Below are 17,602 nucleotides of genomic sequence, written 5' to 3'. Positions count from 1 at the left end.
GTGGTGAGGAGGTGGTGAGGAGATGGTGAAGATGTGGTGAGGAGGTGAGGAGATGGTGAGGGGATGGTGAGGAGATGGTGAGGAGGTGGTGAGGAGATGGTGAGGAGGTTGTGGTGAAGAGGTGGTGAGGAGGTGGTGAGGAGATGGTGAGGATGTGGTGAGGAGGTGAGGAGATGGTGAGGGGATGGTGAGGAGATGGTGAGGGGATGGTGAGGAGATGGTGAGGAGATGGTGACGAGGTGGTGAGGGGGTGGTGAGGAGATGGTGACGAGGTGGTGAGGAGATGGTGAGGAGGTGGTGAGGAGATGCTGAGGAGGTGGTGAGATGGTGAGGAGGTGGTGAGGAGATGGTGAGGAGATGGTGAGATGGTGAGGAGATGGTGAGGAGATGGTGAGGAGGTGGTGAGGAGGTGGTGAGGGGATGGTGAGGGGATGGTGAGGAGATGGTGAGGGGATGGTGAGGAGGTGGTGAGGAGATGGTGAGGAGGTGGTGAGGAGGTGGTGAGGAGATGGTGAGATGGTGGTGAAGAGGTGGTGAGGAGGTGGTGAGGAGATGGTGAGGAGGTGGTGACGAGGTGGTGAGGAGGTGGTGAGGAGGTGGTGAGGAGATGCTGAGGAGGTGGTGAGATGGTGAGGAGGTGGTGAGGAGATGGTGAGGAGATGGTGAGGAGATGGTGAGGGGATGGTGAGGAGATGGTGAGGGGATGGTGAGGAGGTGGTGAGGAGATGGTGAGGAGGTGGTGAGGAGGTGGTGAGGAGATGGTGAGATGGTGGTGAAGAGGTGGTGAGGAGGTGGTGAGGAGATGGTGAGGAGGTTGTGAGGATGTGGTGAGGAGATGGTGAGGAAATGGTGAGGAGGTGGTGAGGGGATGGTGAGGGAGGTGAGGAGGTGGTGAGGAGATGGTGAGGAGGTGGTGAAGGGATGGTGAGGAGATGGTGAGGAGGTGGTGAGGAGATGGTGAGGATATGGTGAGGAGGTGGTGAGGAGGTGAGGAGGTGGTGAGGAGGTGGTGAGGAGATGGTGAGGAGGTGGTGGTGAGATGGTGAGGAGGTGGTGAGGAGATGGTGAGGAGGTGGTGAGATAGTGAGGAGATGGTGAGAAGATGGTAAGATGGTGAGGAGGTGGTGAGGAGGTGGTGAGTAGATGGTGAGGCTTTAAGAGGCTGAATGAAATGAAGTTAAGGAGGGCAGGGGTGGGCGAGGGGGGGGGGCTGCTTACCGCTACGGCTCAATGTACAGTGGCTGAGCTGATCCGCTGCGGCTGCACCGCTCTGCCCTCCAACTCCAGAGGAGCGAGATTTGAGACCCCCGCGGTTGCTTTCAAACGACACGAGCGGCACGGGGGGGGGGGGGGGGCTGGAGGGGGGAGAGTGGGGTATGCCCCCCCCCCATCCCCACTTTCCCACTCCTAAAATCACAATCGATTGTATCGGTGCCAACGCAATTATGTACTGTACTGTTTTAATTAAAATTCCAAAACTCCGGGAATCATTATTATTATTATTATTGAGCACCGAGGGTTATTAGAGTTTGGGGGGATTGAGATCGGAGCGGCTCGAAGGATCGTTGAAGGTTGGTGATGCGGGCGCCACGGGAACGACAGGAGACAGATCTGACTCATGACACCGACAGCTCCCCCCCCTCCTCCCTCCCTGCTGTGGTTGACACGTCTCGCTCGGCACGGCCAACCTCAGTGGCGATTGTCGTGAACCGCTCCTGACGCCTCCCCGAGGGCGACTTCAGCCTGAAACGGGTACCGGCGTGCATCGTCTGGACATCAACTCCGGGGAGATAAAGACGGCCGGGCGTGGTTGCGCCGCCGTCAATTGGCGCTCGCTGTCGATGTTTACTGCAAAGGTCCTCCCGTGTAGCCTATGCAGGTCGCTGGGCAAGCGCGATCAGCGAGCACCGATGATTAGCGAGCACCTATGACGGTCAGCACGGCGCACGAGGAGGTGGGGTGGCCGATAAACCATGTCCGGCCGCCTTTGTCTTCCCACGGTGCCGAAAGTGACACACCGCACCGGTTACAAATGGACGGCTGAGTCGACCTAGGGGAGGCATCGGACCAATTCTGAATATCACTCACAAATAATGTTAGGCATGACCGGGGATCGAACTCAGGTTCACCAGGTTTGCATGTTTATAACAAGGGGGTGGGCTGAATCGCATTCCGCCGTGCGACCTCTTGTGGGCACGCCCACAGGTCACCCTGACCACGCCCACATGCCACCCTGACCACGCCCACAGGCCACCCTGACCACGCTTACGGGTTACTCTGACCACGCTTACGGTTACCCTGACCACGCCCACAGGTCACCATGAACACGCCCACAGGCCACCCTGACCCCGCAGCCTTTGGCGTTAGCTTCGAGAAGATGAGAATTACTCGCTGGTGATTGGACGAATTGCCACGCGGTGTGAATGAGCTCGATGTTGACAGGATTTTCTCGATTGTGTCTAAATTTGATTTCAAAACAACAAACGATTCGCCGGTGGTAAAAGGGTCGATCAGTGAGGCACGACGCGCCCAAATGCATTGCTGATGCCGAGCATTTGGAACGGAGGTTTCCGTGGCCAATACGACGATCCGCAATTGTTGTGGGGCTATAATTTGATCAATACATTGGCACGTCGTATAAATTATATCTTTGTAAACATGAAAATGTTGTCGAGTGTTGGAGGGTTAACAATAAAATTCAAGGGCATAAAACTACCACGTGGCCTAAAACAAATATAGGTATTTTTAATTGCTTTTCTAAACGCGTTACAATAATAATAGTTCCCCATTTACCCAGCAAAGCCACACCGAGTCCAATTACTCTTTTTTAAGAGAGTCCTGCGACATTGCTGGTTGCAAATTTTTAAAAAACAAATTTAAAGGCGTCTCCAGCCAGCGTACGAGTCGTGCACACGTGTGTGGGTGGGCAAACCGGATCGACACTCAAGTCAGACCCTCGGGAGCGAGTTAAGTAAGGCCAGTGTAGGCGAGCGGTCTTCCTTCAGCGCAAACACACAATACGTCACCTTGAAGTTGTTCTGTACAAAGCCGTCATGCCTGACGAGACGTGCATCGCGACGCACAGTGCTCGGGGCCTGCAGGCGTGTATCCGTGGCGTTATCGTGCCACCCCCACCGCTTCAAATATTCTCACGCTCACCATCATACATAATAATAAATAATAAATCATACGACTATGAAAAAAAAGTTTCAAATGCCTCGAGTTTCCTGGCTGGCTGCTGGCTGAGCTCCTCTCCGCCCCAATGGTAACGCGATTTGGTAGCGGCTGCTGCTGCGGGTCGTTGCCATCGAATCTAGCTGGGTAACTGGCTGCGCGGGATTTCCCGAGTGGCAAATAAACATCGCGTTGTTTTTGGAACAGCGGAATAATTCGGGAGACATTTAATAGACAGCCACAGCGAAGGGCGGGGAGTAACGGTCGCAGAAAGACTGACGCTGTTAATTAAAAATCGCTCTAACGTTAAAATTTCTGCTCCTATTAATGTAATTATTTCGCCAGAGTAGTATTTCAATCCTGGGGAATATTAATATACATACATATAAAACTCACAATACATGTAATCTTGACATGTTACCGTGTGCTCCAACTACAGGAGGATTGTGATAAAAGTATGAAGGAAACGACAGCCGCCTCTTATTTCCCTTTGCAAAGTAACGAGTTCTCGACTCGTTGCTATAATGATATAATAACATAAATAACAACATTAATGCACAGCCCTGTGTCAATCCGCCGCTTGATCAAGGCACACTTCACCACTGCTTTTTGTACTCTAAGGCTTTTTAGGTAAAGTCACGTAGAGGGAAAATAATAATAAAATAAATAATAAAATAACGACAATTCTAATAGAAATAAAATAATAAATCACGACGTTTCGGGCGCAACACAAGCGTCCGTCATCAGGTCATTCGTTATTTATTTATTTTTCCCTCCGTGACTTTACCGAAAAAAACCTAAGAGTATGAATCCTTGCAGTCACGAAAGCTTCAAATCTGGAACTGCTTTTTGTGTTAAGTTTGCCGTCCTTCAAACCGCACCTCGGATTTGCACGGTTGGCTACGTACGATGCGAAAGAAGTTCAACATGCACACACATATTCACCACGCTGATCAGCTCACGGTTGGTGAAATGGGGGAGACCAGGATGGGCACGGATACTGACGTCAACTGTGTCCAGGAATCGAGCTCTGGTCGCCTGGTTTATAGCGCAGTGTGCTAACCACTGGGCCACCGCTCCCCATACACACACAAAAGGTGACACCTTTTAACAGACTGTCGGGGCAAGTGCTGTTCGTGAGCACCGATAAAGGGCGTCACAGCACACGAGGGATGGGTGGCCAGCACCACGCTCGGTCGCCTTTGTTTACAAATCGCGCCAGGTACTCATTTAATGCTGAGTCGATCTAGGGGAGGTTAGAGCCGGTTCAAATAATCGTTAATGGTGTTAGCCGCGAGCGGTAATCGAATTCGGGTCACCGGGCTTGTATCGCGGCGCGCTAACCACTGCACCACCGATCCGCCCTGTCACGCACACACGCACACACGCGTACTCGCACACACGCACACACGCACACACGTGTGCTCGCACACCTACTGAGATTTGCATTTCTCAAAATCATCATCGCCATTAGCCGCGGCAGCATCATTAAGGAATCGGGGGGGGGGGTGGATATCACAGCCCAGCGCACTAACTCACCTTATCGCCGAGCTAATTGATTCCGCATCCTATTGTTTAGATTTAGCCTTAACGAGGTGCATTAAGGAGGGCCCGTCACGGGGCTCCCTGCGCATTAAGACCCCCCCCTACCGGCTCCGGCAGAGGGCATTGCCCCCCCCCCGGCCGGGCAGTGCGTCACCTGCCCCCTCGTCCAGCCTCGACGAAGGTCGCGAGGCACTGACCAAGCCGCCAAGTCTATTGGCACGGTCCCACTACAATCCTATTACATTCCTTTCGCAATCATTTTGCAATCCGACGACAATACTATTGCAATCATTTTGCAATCAGTTTATAATCCCAGTACAATGAAATTACAATGCTTTTACAATAATTTACCAATCCCACTACAATCCTATTACAATAATTTGGCAATCATTTAACAATTCCACTACAATCATATTACAATTCTTTTACAATCCCACTACAATCCTATTACAATCGTTTTGCAATCATTTTACACTCCCACTGCAACGCTACATCCCGACTGTTGGCACCAGTTGCCAGGACCGGACTCGTGACATTCAGCCACAGGACTCGGGCGGGCCTCTGCCATTCGAAGCGGACTCAAGGCTTTCAGCCACCACGAACGGACCCCATGACATTGTGTCACGTAGCTCTGGACTCTGCTCTTTATCCCCACTTCGCACTCCACGATCCACACTCCACGCGTGGGCTTGCGACAGGGGCCGCTGAGTGTGAACATTTCAATCTTGATTTTAAGCTTTCGTGACTGCAGGAATCCATACTCTTTGGTTCTTTTGGTAAAGTCACGTAGGTATAAAATAAAATAAATCACGACGTTTCGGGCGCAACACAAGCGTCCGTCATCAGGTGGGAAAGCATTATCTGCAGCTGAGGCAGACTGTTTTAAAAGGTTTGAAATGGGTGTAGCCCAAGGGTTATAAAGAAGTGGCCGGGGCTAGTGATGTTAATGTGAGAAATTAGCATGTAACCGTAAGATAGGAGGAGAGCGGCCTCCTCGACGAGGGAGTGCACCCCAACGGGTGCAATCCAAAGGGCATGTGAGTATGAGAGTGCAATCCAAAATCATGAGAGCGCAATGCAAAGGACATGTGAGCATGAAACATCTAAGAGAGAGGCATAGAGAGACACAGAGAGTCAGAAATAAAAGCTGACATAGGCAGGTAGGATGGAAACATCACAGTCAGTTAAGACTTTACCTGGTTAATAACGTCCTTACAATGATTGCTCAGTTTGTACCCATCCTCTCGGTTGAAGTTGTGTCTGTGTGTATATATCTGGATGGCTTCATGAGCAAATCTCTGAAGGTAGCCAGTAGGTTTGCAGAGTACCTCCGTCTTTGAAAAATCAATTTCGTGTGAGACTACAGCGTTAAAACAATGATCAGCAACGGCAGAGGTATTAGTCCTACCGTGTTTCAGATCTGCCTTATGTTCACGAACGCGGTCCGAGACATGTCGTTAATGATGGCAGCTATAACAAAATCAACAGAGATCCCACCAACTACCTAGCTACAAAAACCAACAATACCATCACTAAATCGACTTCTCTAATCGATCAGATCAAGCAGAGCTCCCTAAAACCTTCGCCTGCTAGACCACCCAGATTTTATGGCCTTCCAAAAATCCACAAAGTAGGTACCCCACTCCGTCCTATCGTCTCCACCATTAACTCACCCACCTACAAACTGGCTCGGTTTCTGTCTGAGACTGCTTCCTTTCACGGGCAAGTCCACATCAGCTGCACTTAACTCAGCTCACTTGGTTTCTCTAATCAAGGACATCTCACTGTCTCCGGATGATTTGCTTGTCAGTTTCGATGTAGTCTCTCTGTTCACCAATGTAACCTGTACTTGACACCATTGCAATCATTGAAGACTTGGTCCAACAAGGACTGAATCCAGATGTACCAACTTTGGTAAGGCACTGTCTTACCAACACATACTTTAGCTGGAATGGTACATTCTACAAACAAAATGAGGGTACCCCAATGGGTTATTCTATAGCGAATGTTTTCATGGAGAAATTTGAGACAGATGCCATCCAGACATCCACCCTACGTCCTTCCTTGTGGATAAGATACGTAGATGAAACGTTCGTCATGTGGCCACATGGCCTGCCAGCACTGAACCAATTTGTCAACCACACCAATTCCATACACCCGTCTATCAAATTCACCATGGAAGTGTAAAAGGATGGCAAGCTACCATTCCTGGATGTTTTGATCGAGAACAGACCTGATGGCTTGTTGGCACATTCGGTCTACAGGAAAGCCATCCACATGGATGCCTATATAAAGCCTGACCCCCAACACCATCCAGCCCAGAATAATTCCCTCATCAAAACACTACACCATAGGTCCCGTTGCATCTCCGACCAGCACCACCTAGCCAGTGAGTTGGAGCACGTACACCAAGCCCTCAGGATAAACGGATACTCGGACCGTACAATCCGCAAAGTTGTCTCCCCCGACAACCTTCTGAGGATCCAACCAAAACCATCACTTTACCGTACATAGCAGGGGTTACCAAAAATATTTCCAAAATTTTAAACAAACACAAGATTCAGGTTCGTTTCAACACAGTACACAACATCCGTGATTTAATCCCATCTGTAAAGGATGTGATTCCTGACATGCAATACCCGGGTGTCTACAAACTGAGTTGTGGCTGCGGCAGTAGTTACATTGGGGAAACTAAGTGACATGTCTCGGACCGCATTCGTGAACACAAGGCAGATCTGAAACACGGTAGGACTAATACCTCTGCCGTTGCTGATTATTGTTTTAACGCTGTGGGCTCACACGAAATTGATTTTTCCAAGACGGAGGTACTCTGCAAACCTACCGGCTACCTTCAGAGATTTGCTCATGAAGCCATCAAGATATATAAACACAGACACAACTTCAACCGAGAGGATGGGTACAATCTGAGCAATCATTAGAAGGACGTTATTAACCAGGTAAAGTCTTAACTGACTGTGATGTTTCCATCCTACCTGCCTATGTCAGCTGTTATTTCTGACTCTCTGTCTCTCTCTCTATGCCTCTCTTAGATCTCTCATGCTCACATGTCCTTTGCATTGCACTCTCATGCCTTTGGATTGCACTCTCATGCTCACATGTCCTTTGGATTGCACTCTCATACTCACATGCCCTTTGGATTACACCCGTTGGGTTGCACTCCCTCGTCGAGGAGGCCGCTCTCCTCCTATCTTACAGTTACATGCTAATTTCTCACCTTAACATCATGCTAATCTCTCACATTAACATCATGCTAACCTCTCACATTAACATAGCCACTTCCGTGCCCTCTAATTTCTCACATTAACATCATGCTAATTTCTCACATTAACAACATGCTAATCCCTCACATTAACATAGCCACTTCCGTGCCCTCGTCGAGGAGGCCGCTCTCTTATATTACATTTACATGCAAATTTTTCACTTTAACATCACTAGCCCCGGCCACTTCTTTATGCCCCTTGGGCTACACCCATTTCACACCTTTTAAAACAGTCTGCCTCAGCAGCAGGCCACGCTTTCCCACCTGATGACGGACGCTTGTGTTGCGCCCGACACGTCGTGATTTATTTTATTTTACCTACGCGACTTTACAGAAAGAACCAAAGAGTATGTGAACATTTCATTGGCACTGGGCTGGAAGCACGAGAGCCGCTGCTGCTGCCGCCGCCGGCTCCCAGCAGCTGCTGCGATTGAATTACAAAGCAGCCGGCAGCGGGCAGGGCCGCCGCGCTCGCTCGCTCTACACGCTCGCTCGCTCTCTCGCTCGCTCTACACGCTCGCTCTCTCGCTCGCTCGCTCTACACGCTCGCTCTCTCGCTCGCTCGCTCTACACGCGAGGGCTCGCCTAGTCGTGTTTATGTTTCTGCTGGCAGTTGCCTTCGTGTGCAGCGAGCAGCGTCAAGAATAAGACACGTGTAAAAGGGACTCCACAATGAATAATGGGGTCAGGGCAGGGCGCCTAATGTGGACGTTATGGGTTAGAGGTTCGGGTCAGGGTTCGGGTCAGGGTTCTGGGTACTGGAGTGCCGTGGTGCTGGTTGAGTGGGGTTTGCTCGCTTTCTGCTTGGCTTGTGTAGTTTTGGGGAAGGGATAGTGGCAAGTGTTGGTTGGCGGGTTGATCGCGGTTATGGATGGGTACGAGTCCTCTTGGACTAGTTTGCCATGGTTAGGTGTGGGCTGGTGCCTGGTTGGCTACTGTGGTGCTGATGTTTACACACCGCCGTTCGAGGTACTCGTTTTGAGGCTGAGTCGACCTAGGGGATGCCCAGGGACCGGTCCAGATAATCGTCACCGGTGTTGGTGGCCGTGAGCGGGAATAGAACTTGGGAGCGGCCGGGTTCGTAGCGCGGCGCGCGCACAAGATAAGTGCAGACACAGACACGTGCGCACATCTATAGCCGGGTGCGGATTTACGATGTACCACGCGCGCCTGTGACCTTTGGAAAAAGCAGCTCCGGATCGCACGACCTCCGCCGCCTCTGCGGCACGTGGAACAAGCGATCTCGTGCCATCGGGCCGCGTAACGCGATCTCGTCCGCTCCTCGGCAAAATGTTACGGGCTGCTCGTGGAGCGACGCGGCAGCGGCGGCGGCTCCAGCAGCAGTCGTAATCACTCCGCGGGTCTTCTCACCCAATACCTGACAGCCCCCGCTCGCCGCCGCCGCCGCCGCCGCTGTTGCTACACGCGGTGTGGCTGCGACGCGTTGCGAAGAACCACGTGTGTGTGTGTGTGTCTGTGTGTGTGTCTGTGTGTGTGTGTCGGTGTGTGTGTCTGTGTGTGTGTCTGTCTGTGTTTGTGTCTGTGTGTGTGTGTGTCGGTGGGGAGCGGTAGTGTAGCGGTTAGCGCGCTGCGCTACGAACCTGGGGACCTGGTTCGATTCCCGCTCACGGCAAAACACCAGTGACGATTATCTGAACCGGTTCTGGGCCTCCCCTAGGTCGACTCAGCCTCAAATGAGTACCTGGTGCGATATGTAAACATCGCCACTAGGGAGACAAAGGCGGCCGGGCGTGGTGTTGGCCACCCACCCCCTACTGTGCCGTGTTGGCCTTTATAGGTGCTCGCTAACAGCATTTGCCCCTACAGTCTGTTAAGGCTATACGGGGGATCTTTGTCTTTGTTTCGTGTGTCGGTGGGGAGCGGTTATGTAGCGGTTAGCGCGCTGCGCTATGAACCTGGAGACCCGGGTTCGATTCCCGCTCAAGGCCAACAGCAGTGACGATTATCTGAACCGGGCTTAGGCCTCCCCTAGGTCGACTCAGCCTCAAATGAGTACCCAACAGTCTGTTAAAGCTGCACAGGACATCGTTGCCATCATAACGCACGTGCGTCTCTGCAAAGTGTTTTCGGGTTATGTGCCGCGTGTTTGCCCGGCACGGTGTCCGACGTTTCGCTCCACGTGCTGGGGAGGAGCTTATTCAGCAAAATGCTGTCGGACCTTTCGCACCACTTCCTGAGAGCATCTTTGGACAATCGGAACCATATCTGTCGTCCGTGGGTCGACCCCCCCCCCCAATCTTCCCTCTTAGAGAGGCCTTGCGTTTATGTTTCAGGGCAAAGAGCAGTTAGGGCCATGGCGATTAAAAACACCAGAATTCAGATGCACATATTTTTGTCACTAACACAGTCAATGTTTCATATCCCCCCCCTCCCAATGGTAGAGTACAGCAAGGGTTGGGCAAAACCACAGCCATTTCATAATGTAATTAGCCAATTGTTCCAATGCAGGACCCTCATTAAAATGTGTCTTGAGGCTCAATGCGGCCTTCCTCTGTGAATAGAGGAATGGAAATACTGTAGAGTACAAACTACGGAAATCGTAAAAAAATTAATTGTGTAATAGATGTGTCCAACACGGGTCATATCTTGCGTAATGAATATCAAACATAAGGTTTAAAAAGGAGGCATTTAGGTACGCATACAGATGTTTTCAAACGTACAAAGGATGACATTACCGTCCTCTCCTCGTCAACTGAACCAACGAAGGACCTCCCCACGTTGGAACGGTCAAGGTGGTTGCGTGACCATACTTCACCACGCCCGTCCTGGCGGGCAGGTTGAAGGCTGAGAACGCAGAAGCACAGTACAACAATGGCTTTAGCTACAATGCCCTCTTCTGCCTAACTCGTAGCTCCGGAATCTATAACAACGTCTCCACTCACGACGCTCTGCATGGTCACCCAAACAGGCACTCTCCAGGCTCAACTCAGCTTAGCCAAGATGACGAGATGTTAACTACTTCGCCTGGTATATAGGAGGTAGTGGGGTCGATCCCGATCTTGACGCCTGCTGTATATTTGGAGTTTGCATGTCTCTCTCCCCGTGGTCGCTTGAATGTTTCTCCGGGTCCTCCAGTTTTTTTCCTCCACATTTAGAATCAACGTGCGTTTAGAATATTTGGATGCTATACATGTCCACAAGATAAGCCACTTCGATGAGCTATCATTTTTGATATCCAAGTCGCTCCTGAAAAATATCTACATAGCTTACTAGGCCTTACCTGGTAAAATTGAAAATAAATAGCAATAGCTTCAGAGATTTGACAAGATGGGGCGCAGTCCGAGCCAGCTAGACCATAGGCCATATGACGATGACGACGATGATGATTATGATGATGACAGTCCCAAGCCATCTCGACGCTGAACACGACACGTGTTAATTATACGGAGAGGGCTAGAAATGAAATAACAATTAAAACAGCTGCAAGAGAGAGGCAGAGACGGGGGGGGGGAGGAATTCCCCGTAGATGCCCGGCAGTGGAAAGCTTCTGAAAGCTCCTGTTAACGCCGGCGCTAAGTTTAGCCCCCACCGCTCGCACCTCTGATCCGGCGCTTCTGGCCAAGACCGCGGGATCCTATCGGGTGACGACTTCGGGCCTCGTCTCGTGATGAAGACGGGGATGGCGCCGTGACCGGAAAACCCAGATATCGCTGTGGGTGGCCCCGGAAATGGTGAGGCCGGAAACCGCTTGTTGGTGAAGCTCCCCAGGTGTTGGTGAGGCACCCCAAGGTACAGTTTTGTCGAAGGCGGTTGAGGCATAGGGCGTGGAATGCGTGCATGTATATTGGACTTCTTTCGCACCGTACATAGCCAACCGTACTAATCGGAGGTGCGAATCCCAGGTGGCAGGTTTGAGCGGTTTGAGGGAGAGCTGGGGGAAAATCCTCATGCTGCTTCCCCTCAATGAATATCCTTCACTGCCCACCACCTCCTCCCTGGCTGCTCAATATGGGCCCCCATGGATACTTGACCACCCCCAGCCCCAGCACAGTCGTTCCCACGCGTCTGGAACGACTGCAGTGGGATCCTGCCAGGGTGCAAGGGGACTGGAGAATAGCGGTGTGGTGGGGGGTGAATGGGCGGGGGCAGGGGGAGGGGTGCGGGGCAGCTCCGGTGGCTGGGATGGGCGGCAAGGGGGGCACCAGAGACGAGCTCGGGGCCTCGATTCCTTCTGCGGTGTCGCTTTGCAGCGACAAAAACAAATCGAGAATCGCAGGACTCGACGACATCTCTGCTGCAGCGGAGACTGCGTTGGTGGTTGGTGGAGGGGGGGACGGGGGGGGCACTATCAAGGGGGAGGGTGAGGGCAGAGGGGTTGGGGTGAGATGTGCGAGATGTAATTAATCCGAGCCAGTTTAATAATTTAAATAGGGCACCGCAGCAGCCTGCCATCCATCCCAGCCGCTGACATTTGGAATCGGCCGAGCGTCAGGTACCCGCGCTCTCGCGAGATGCTCCGCTTGGAAATCGAGTGCCATCGATTTTGTTATCCCGTTACCGCCACCATTACCCCCTCCCCCCACTCCCACATCATCTCACCCTCCCCCCCCGTCGTGACGTGGTTACGGGCACTGGCTCGGATACTCGCGAGGATCTCGTGGTGTTGGAGGGGCGGGGTTTGCGCGGGGGAGGATCGGAGGGGAGGAGGGAGAGAGGGTGGGTGGACGGAGTCGGTATCGCAAGGTCACCGCCATCCGGTCACGGGTCACGGACCGGTGACCCCTAGGCCACTGGCGTAGCTATTGAGTGCACAGTGCGGGCGGTGCAACCGGGGCCCACCCTGGTACCGGGATACGATGAGTGGCGGTGGGGTGGGAGGGGAATTGGATAGGGAGCTCATTTAAATAATTTGTAGCCCACCGAGCTACGAACGCGACTACTTGAGTTAGAATTCCGAACCGGTCGTGAGCTCTTCTCCCCATTCACAAATCCGCACTTACCAGCGTGGTGAAGTGTGACCACACGAGCCCCACAACCGACACGGCCCCGCGGGGAAGTCTTCATTCAGCACAGGATTGACCAAGGGCTCTACAAGGTGGTCCACATGTCTTGTGCCCCCCATTTAATTATATAAAATGTAATACGCATTTTAAAGTAAGGTTTATTTAAAACATAAGTGAATACGCAAGGCGAAAACATGTTAGACATGAATTGTTTGGGGGGGGGGGTCACAAGACATCCGGACCGGTGAGAACGCAGAGGAGGGATTCTCACGCGCATGAAACGCCGGAGACTTGACGCGCCTCGACTGCCGCGATTCTCTTCCTGCCCCCGTCCGAAGTCAAATCTGTAAAAGAAACAAATGACGAGAAACCCCATCGCCACATCGGCAGGGTATCTTAACTCTGAAGTCTGCGCGCCCTTTCGCTTCGTGACCACACGGCGCTAGCCATGCCCCCAACACAGCCAATCATTTTTACGTTTTATTACACAAGACCCCTCACCCACCCCGCCCCTCTGCCCCCCCACCCAACTCATCCTCCTCCCTCCACCCCCTCAAATCTGACTGTAAAAGCCGTGCGCACGGCCACTTTAATGACTGCGCATGTGGAAGCTTTTGAGGTTTAGTGTAGCCGTGTGTGGCTGTGTGTGAGCAATGCGGAGACAAAGGCGGCGGATTGTGGCGCTCTCTCTCGTGTGCCGTAGCCGGACTTCATAAGTGCTGCTCGCTAACAGCACTTGCCCCAACAGCCTGCTAATATATCTTTGCATGTGAGTGTGAGCGACTGTATCTCTGGCTGTTGTCTGCGTTTGAACGTGTGCATGTTACGGTGTGAGTGTTACTCCGTGTGCGTGCATATATCATTGCGTGCACACGCGCGTGTGTGCACGTTTGTGTGTGTGACTGTGTGTGCATGTTTGTGTGTGTGGGGAGCGGTAGTGTAGCGGTAAGCGCGCTGCGCTATGAACCTGGCGACCCAGGTTCGATTCCCGCTCACGGCCAACACCAGTGACGATTGTCTGAACCAGTCCTGGGCCTCCCCTAGGTCGACTCAGCCTGAAATAAGTATCTGGTGCGGTGTGTAAACATCGCTACTCGGAAGACAAAGGCGGTCGGGCGTGGTGCTGCCCACCCACCCCCCTCGTGTACCGTTCCGGACTTCATAGGTGCTCGCTAACAGCACTTGCTCCAGCAGTCTGTTAAGGCTACACGGGGGATCTTTGTAACTGTGTGCGTGTGTCACCGCTTGTTTGAAGGTTGTTCTCTAGCACGTGATGCCAAGGGCTGTCGCTTGTGGTTTGCATGGTTTCAGTTTTGACCACGGAATGTTCGTGTGGTCAATCCTCCAGCAACTACTCGCTCGCCGCAAATAGGGGCCGGGCTCTCGATTCGTGGGACATTCACCGGCAGAGGGAAAGCGCTCACAACAACAAGCAGAGGGCGCCGGTCGGATAAAACACATCACAACGGGACAGTGAGGAGAGCGCAGATGTTTCATCTGCCAATCGTCTCAGTCAGTTCACCCGTAACACCTGGGTCTGTCCCGCGAGACCTTCCAGTCTTCAACACTCCACGTGACCTAGAAGTGCACCTAGCCTGGCACAAGCGCTGCGACGGACGCGGTAGCGAACAAGAGCAATTACTCGCTTTTACGTAACTCAAGATTACCATTAGCGTATTTCGCGACGGAAGTAGTCCCGACTTATGAAATGCTTCAAGTCGCAAACCGGTCTCACACTTTGCTTGCAATGAACCGATGCAGCTGAAATGCTGCGCTCGCGTAATCGCCTCGCGGCTGACGCTTTGTTTTGGTTGCGCGTGGCGAGACGGCGATGTTTGAAGGCGCTGCGGAAGACGCCTGTTCACTCGGAGCCCTTGCGCAAGCGTCGTTAATATTCAACAGTGAGTCACTCAGCCACGCGAGCCGACGATCACACGAGGCCAACAAGGGGGAGAGGGGGAAGAGGAAGCCGCGTTAAACGTGCGAAACGCGCGTTGCTCGCCTGATCTGCGACTAAACGAACGCCTCCACGAGGCTTATGACATAACCAGAATCGTCTTATTTGGGTTGCTAGGACAACTAAGTGAAACGTTGCTTCTCGCCTGAGCGCTTATTGCGTGCAGGAGGAGAACAGAACGCCCGTGGGAGTCCACCCTCAAGCTCTGCCGCACTGGAATGAGCCCTTTTGAAACATACTCGATGCACTCCGATTAGCATAGTTGCACGCGTACGGCGCGAAAGAAGTTCAACATCCGCACAAAGCATTGCCTTTGCTACCGTGCTCTCGTCGCATCGATGCGGGGGTGAACTCCCTGCGTGCATACGGTACACGTGCGCGCGTGGTACACGTGTGTGTGTGCGTGGTACACGTGCGTGCGTTATCTCATTGGACAATACATCCTCATTGTAGTTATCATCGGCAGCAGCCGTTATCTATCCACTGCTAGATGAAGGCTCTCCCACGCCATCGCTATCACTTCACTGTTCTGCGGTCTATTACATGGCCTAAATACAGTCTATCAATCACAGCAGCCAATGCCAGCGCGTGTTCAGTGCTGTTTGAGATTGTGACGATTGCGGATTAGTGATGATGATGATGACAATGCTACTACGACTACTGCGATGATCACGATGGGTGAATGGCATTTCCCTCCAGCGTCACACACCCCGCGGCGCACTCACTCACCCCAATCGCGCGTATCCGAAATTCTCTCCCACTTCACCTCCCTCCATCGCTCGCTCGCCTCCCCCCCCTCCATCGCTCCGCCCCCCTCCCCCATCGTCCCGTCCCCCTCCCCCCACCGTCCCTTCTCTCTCGACCCCTTCAGACCCCGTGCCCGCCCGTCTAGGGGCCGGCGAGTGGCGTTCGCGCGCGAAACAATTACATTAACGGAGCGCGTCTAGGGGGCAAAACCAAAAGCGCGCCGACAATTCTGAGAATGCGTTCATCTGCCACGTCAACTCGGGGTTTCGGGGAGGGTGTGAGAGAAAGGGGGAGGGGAATGCGTGGGAGGGAGAGGAAGGGGGGGGCAGCCATAACTACTGATGACACCACCACCAACCCCATTAATTAACCCAATTAATTAACTAGCGAGCGAGAGAGCAGGAGCGTTACTAAGTCACCGTGATGGGGGAAGAGCGAGTGGAGGGTGGTGGGGGGGGGTGATGTTTTATCTTGACAAATGCGGCTTCCTTTGTAACTCGACAAATAGAAAACAATAACACGCGCAGCCCAGGTCGAGGTGAGGGTGAGGGTTAGGGCGACAAGGCTGGGTGCGGTTAAAGAGGCCAATAGATGGTTGATGAGCTAAATGCAAGGGTTAAAGGTCAGTCGTGGGAGATCCTCTCTGAATAATTTTTAACTGGCCAATTAAGAATCACGTGGGTTTGTAATGAATTTAGTGATGTAATTGGGCCTGGCGATTTTGATCAATTGTCGCGTGATTCACGGTCGCGAGTCGATTGTTTTTTTTTGCCTCTGTGTTAATTTAGCGGCCTCTAGTGGCTGCACTGGGGTCTCATTGAAACCTATGACTTAGAATACTATTACACGCGCGATTCTGTGCATGTGGCGTGAGCTGAGTAATCGATATCCAGTGAGCAATCGAAGAGTTATTGTCACTCCCCGCCAGAGAAACAACAAAAACGCGAAACACGTGTAGCGTGCCGTAACGAATGACGTTTCGGGCGATGGCCCTTACTCAGAGGCCACGCATCCTAATTAACCTCCACGCGCCGCTCCCGATCTCGGCGGGCTCTCGGCTGCTAATTAGGCGGAATTAATGACTCTGCGCATCCCTCCCTCTCCCCCCACGTGAGCGAGGAGACTCGATCCGGAGACTCGAGGAGAGGCGAGCGGGCGGCGCTAAAATCGAAGTCCGCACGTGAGTTCCAGGCGGGTGGCCCCACTTACCCCTACATTTCGAACCCCCTCCAGCCCAAAAAAAGAGCCCTATAAAGAGCTGCCCCCCACCTCTTTTAAAAGCCAATAAAATCACGGGTCAGCTTTGTCTCCAGATAAAAATAACCTCCTGTAAAGGGGGACCCGGACATTGCGTCCCGCTGCCTTCATGAAAACATTCCCAGCACCAAGTCAGACACTCCACACGTGTTTGTGTTTGACCATACTTCACCACGCTGGTCAGTGCGGGTTGCTGAAAACGGAGAGCATCGAAGTGCATTCGAATTGCTTTTGCTCTGCACTCTCCTCTGCTGTCCACGACCTCGGCCCACAGGTCCGATGGAAACCTGTATGTGCATGCATGGGGGATTTCTGATATTACTCTCCAGGCTTAACAAACCTTGCTGAGCTTGCGAGATCTGATGAGATCGGGAGCGTCCACAGCTGATGTGGTCAGTACCCACCAATGCGAGCGATCACAACGAACAATGGAACCTCCGAAGAACCCGTCACGTCCGGTCACGTGATCTGCTGCAGGTGCCATTCGCCGGCGTTGTGTTTGTGATGCCTCGTTGGGCAGTGGTGCACCAAGCACCATTAACAACAAAAAAACCCACTCGACACGTTCGTCAATATAACTCCCGTTTCGGGGAAATGGCCTTCCTTTCATATCAAGTAGGGCCATTGCACGAACGTTTAATTTTTACTTTTAAGGCCACTGTTATTGACGAATTTGTC

At 52.4% G+C, this 17,602-nt stretch overlaps 1 long non-coding RNA gene across 1 annotated transcript; it reads right to left on the bottom strand.

The window, feature by feature from the left end:
* Nucleotides 1-10,712: 10,712 nt before the first annotated feature.
* Nucleotides 10,713-15,943, bottom strand: LOC144935032 (uncharacterized). The gene is made up of 3 exons (XR_013637256.1): nt 15,650-15,943; nt 13,235-13,307; nt 10,713-10,804 (listed from the first exon to the last, which is right to left on the bottom strand). It is a non-coding gene; the product is annotated as an uncharacterized LOC144935032 (long non-coding RNA).
* Between the last annotated feature and the right edge of the window lie 1,659 nt (nt 15,944-17,602).

This window comes from Lampetra fluviatilis, chromosome 12, assembly GCF_964198595.1.
Source record: "Lampetra fluviatilis chromosome 12, kcLamFluv1.1, whole genome shotgun sequence".
NCBI lineage: Eukaryota > Metazoa > Chordata > Hyperoartia > Petromyzontiformes > Petromyzontidae > Lampetra > Lampetra fluviatilis.
Note: the sequence above shows the minus strand (reverse complement) of the source record. Positions and strands in the feature narration are given on the sequence as shown.